At 35.2% G+C, this 5,092-nt stretch overlaps 1 long non-coding RNA gene across 1 annotated transcript; it reads left to right on the top strand.

Annotated features, from left to right (window-relative positions):
• Positions 1-2,628: 2,628 nt before the first annotated feature.
• On the top strand, positions 2,629-4,841 carry LOC120067708 (uncharacterized). The gene is made up of 2 exons (XR_005479007.2): positions 2,629-3,288; positions 4,599-4,841. It is a non-coding gene; the product is annotated as an uncharacterized LOC120067708 (long non-coding RNA).
• Positions 4,842-5,092: the final 251 nt, after the last annotated feature.

Raw genomic sequence — 5,092 nt, 5'->3', positions numbered from 1 at the left:
CTTTAAGTACCATTGATCCCTCTAATGAAAAATAAGTCATAATCCAACCATGACCAAACCCCTCTTGGGCTAGGAGAGGGTATGACGCCACATTGTTCAAGTCCTGAAACCAGTCCTTAAGGGAGCAATTTATCTACTTTACCTACGTTAAGGAATGAGTGCATTCCGTCTTGTGTAGCTATGTTCCCAGCTCTGCAGTCAAACGAATCCCCAAAATGGCACACATATTGAGTCGGCAATAGGGTTGGCAATGGTGTTGGGGCGGGGCGAGGGGTGTCCCCTGTTCCCGGCTCTGTGGCGGAAATTCTGCCCCATGCACGCCCTCGTCCCCGCCATTTGAAAGCTGGGATGGGGGCGGGGATTCCCCGTTAGAGAAATGAGGTCCCCGCGGGCCTCATTCCCCGAGTTCCTCACGAGGATTCCCCACAGAGATTCCCCATTTTTTTTTAATTAAAATTTGATTAGTCCACAAAAAATAAACAAAATTTAATAACTAATCTATAAAATAAACACAATTTAGAAGTTCACAAATCCATTAAATAAGTTTATCGAATTCCTCATTTTTTAATTCAAGTGATTTTATTTAAAATTTGACTAGTCCACAAAACATAAACAAAATATAATAGACTAATCTATGAAATAAACACAATTTAAAAGCTGACAAATCCATTAAATAAGTTTACAACTTAAAATTCAATAAAATTTGAATAAGAAAGTCAATTAAAGGCAAATGTCTTATACATTTAAAATATATAAATTGCTCGTCTTTCTCTCTTCATCGATGACTTCACATTCAAATCTTTCTCCTTTCTTAGCATCATCCCATTCTTAGTCGTGAGTATTAATTAGTCCTATATTTAAAATGTAATTAACAAATAATGTCACAAAAAAAAAATGCTAGACCACAAAAAATAAAAAGTGTCATAAGAAAATAATGTTAATCCTTGAACATACCTTAGTCACCATGCCATCTTCATCAGAATTGTCTGCATCTTCTAAAAAAGTTGCTAAATGTCTAACCATTTCTTTTCCATGTTAGTACCTTATATTGTCAAATATTTGTAATAAAAGAAAATATTTATTAATATATTAAATACTAAAAAGAGGTAAAACAAAATAAACAAACTAACCTATCAAAACTTCAGTTGCAATCCAATTTTGAGCACACATCAAAGCCTCTATCGTCTTCGGATGAAGTTTGTTACGATGTGGGCTTACAATCCTACCACAGGTATTAAAAGCAGACTCTGATGCAACATTTAGATAACAAGATGACTAATATGTCTCTTGTAATTTCTTATAAAATGGGATACTTGACATCATTCAATTTTTACCAACTCAAAATGTCAAAATCAGATGTTCGAGGTAAGACAGGTTCATCCAAATATGCATCAAACTGTTGCTTCTGATTCATATTATTGGAATTTGATACAAACAAATCATAATCAATAAAATCATCAAATTCTATATTCTGTGAGGTTCCATCTAAAATTTTAGAATGATAATCATCACCTTCAAGCTTCAGCTGATATTCTGTTTCCAAATCTAAACGAATTTTTTTTAATTCTTTCCACTTCAGGAAAAAAACTATTTCCATAAATTCTAGGGAAGTAAAACTCAATCAAATTCAATTTGTAACGTGGATCTAAAACTGCAGCTATGGCCATTACCCGATGAATTTTCTTCCCATACTTATCAAACTTTGAAATCATATTTGAAGTCATGTCTCTTATTTCTTGAATGCCAGAATTCGTCCACTCAGAAATACCCAATTTCAATTTACATATTTTTGGAAAAAAAAAGATTACCAGTAGGATATTTAGATCTAGAAAATATTTCAATCACGTGATGAAATATTTTCAATTTCTCACATATCTCTTTTGTTCTCGTTGTTTTAATCTATAAAAAACAGTCTTGTACTTTAATGCAGTGGCTAACATAAAATATGCAGAATTCCACCTAGTACAACAATCAAGTCTCAACATCTGACCATCATAAACATTCAACTGACAAACAGTTTCCTCAAATTTCTTCTTTTTTGTGTATGCACCCAAAAAAATACACTACGTACTCTTTCGATCCCATCTCCTATCACTGCCAACCCATCTTTCACAAATAAGTTTAGAATATGAGCACAACACCGCATATGAAATATACTCCCATCCAATATTAAGTTTCCACACAAACTATCAACAAGCATATTAACCATGGAGTCATTTGTACTACAATTATCTACAGTTACAGATGACAATTTTCGATCAATATTCCAGTCTAACAGACTGTAACATCCCGAGTTTTTATTTGTTTATTTCAAATTTTATATTTTCGTAAAATTTGAGGACATTTTGTTAATTTTGAAATTTGATTTTTTGTTTAAAGAAAAATTTGGATTTTATATCGCATTGATTTGATATTTAAGTTAATGTCAAAATTTTAATTTAAATCAGGGAAATTGGTTTAATTTTGAAATTGGAGGAAAAGGAAAGGGTTTTAGATATATATATATATATATATATATATATATATATATATATTTATATCTAAAATTATATATATATATATATATATTTGTGTATGGAAAGAAAGGAAAGTAATAAAATAAAGTGGAATAAGAAAAAGAATGAAATAAAAAATTATTTTATTTCTTTTTAAGTTTTAAGTTTATATTATTATTTTATAAAATCAACTTTTCCCTTCCCCTTCCTCACGATCTCCAAGCCGCGGGACCCCTGAAACTCTTTTTTTTTTCCTCCTCTAACTGACCCGCTTCGTCGGACGCCGCCAGCCGTCCGGACCTCAAGCCAGACGCCACCGTTCCCCTATCCTAGTCCCTCGTGAAACCCATTGGTCGCTCCCTGTCCGAAGCCGTCGCTCGTCGAGCCCTAGCGCCGCTCGTTGTCCAGCATCTCCGGTTGTCCTAAGCCGTCAGATCTGAAGCTGCTAGCCGTCGCGCCGCCATCAGTTTTCTCACGCGTCAGATCTGAAGTTCTGTCGATCCGCCTCTTCATCCGTCCCTCGCCAAAAAAAGCTCACCTGTGCGCCGTTCGTTGCTTAGCCGTCCGCCAACTACCGCACTGGTTTGTAGTCGTCAACCGCTGGCAAGCCACTGTCTTGTGTTGGAATTTGATGTTGGGTATTGATTTCAAGATTTGGAGGATTTAGAGGTGTTGCCCAGTAAGATGGAGATTTAATTTCAGCAGAAAAATTGATAAAGTTTGGTCTTATTTCAAGGTTTTGCTTTGTAGAGGGGAGATAAGTTTGCTTGGGTTTACTTGATTTAATTTTGAGGTAAGTAATCTTACTATTGAAACTGTCTTACTGAAATGGACTGTTTAGGAAGGATATATGATTATGTGGTAATATATCTGAATATGATTATGTATGATTATGTATGAGCATGATTTAGAATTTTATGAGTTATATGAAAAGGATGATTGAGCATGACCCTTAAATATAAGTTAAGTGGCACTCCTACCGGAATGTCTTAAAGTTAGATGAAGATTCGACATTTGCTGATTCATATAGTTATGTGATTTATTATGAGAATGTGTAGACCGTACTATATATTATAAAATCTCGAATACTTGATTGTTTACATAGTTTAGTGCATGAAAGTGATGTACTAGAGTAGATCCATTAACACTAGATTAATTACGCATGTTGAGGTTAATTAACATCACCTTAGATGCAATCTCTTTTCCTTTCCAGACTATGTGACTGCATGAAAATGATGCATGTCCAAGGGCGCTAGTACATGAAAGAGATGTACTAGTGTATATGAAAGTGATACATACCTAGATGGTATTGGGGTATACGTAAGGGGTGCATGCTCAATGGGTTATGTGTATACGAAAGAGGTGTAGACATAACAATGTGTACGAAAGAGGTATGCATCTCTACATTCATAGAGAGAATCTGAGGTGTACGAAAGAGGTACACTCAGTGGGTTATGTGTATACGAAAGAGGTGTATACATAACCAGGTGTACAAAAGAGGTACACACTCAGTGGGTTATGTGTATACGAAAGAGGTGTATACATAACCAGGTGTGCGAAAGAGGTACACGGTCAGTGGGTTATTTGTATACGAAAGAGGTGTATACATAACCAGGTGTACGAAAAAGGTACACACTAAGTGGGGTATGTGTATACGAAAGAGGTACACACTAAGTGGGGTATGTGTATACGAAAGAGGTATATACATAACCAGGTGTACGAAAGAGGTACACATTCAGTGGATTATGTGTATACGAAAGAGGTGTATACATAACTATATGTATGAAAGAGGTATACATTAAGTGGGTTATGTGTATACGAAAGAGGTGTATGCATAACCATGGGTACACAAGAGATTGTGTTTCCTTTGGGATTCACCAGAGGTTGTGGGTCCTATGGGACTTACTAAAAATAGTGGGTACTTAACTACAGAAGGATAGAAATAAGTTTTTCATGTATATACGTGTCCCATGTGGACTAAAACAGTTTATATGTCCCCTCAGAGGTAGGCATCTAGAGGGCATAGATGCCTAGCCTGACCCCAGTAGTGGGGTTACTTACTGAGTATTTTATACTCACCCCTTTCTCATGTTTCTGTTTCAGGTAAGGGTAAGGATGCACTGGCGAATGACAAGAGGAATCCTTGAACGAGCCATTGGGGACCAGTTTTATGTTTCCGCTCATGATATTTAGATTTCTTTCCATATTTTTGAACTTTCAATTTGATGTTTGAAACTTACTATTAAGATTTGTTTTCAGACCTATTTATTATCATTTATTATTTATGGGTACCTTATTGTTTGTTTTAATATCTGAATTTAATGAAGATCTTTTGAGTTCAACTTATTTAATTAGCATTTATTTCGCTATAAAAGGATGTCGTTTTAATTTCCATGCATGAATGTGTTTAGTAACGACCTAACTTTGAGTCCTAGGGGGTCGGGTCGTTACATAGACATTCCATTATTTCTTCATGAAGCATCTCAGAAGTGTGTGGAGAAGGGACGTATATAAACCTGATTATTTTGTTTTGAAAAACCTAACTATCATCAACAAAATGTGCGGTGACAACCATATAACCTTTTGTTTGGTGGTTG

This window comes from Benincasa hispida, chromosome 12 (assembly GCF_027475165.1).
Source record: "Benincasa hispida cultivar pf3 chromosome 12, pf3_genome.v1.1, whole genome shotgun sequence".
Taxonomy (NCBI): domain Eukaryota; kingdom Viridiplantae; phylum Streptophyta; class Magnoliopsida; order Cucurbitales; family Cucurbitaceae; genus Benincasa; species Benincasa hispida.
This window is presented reverse-complemented; position numbering and strand designations above follow the sequence as displayed.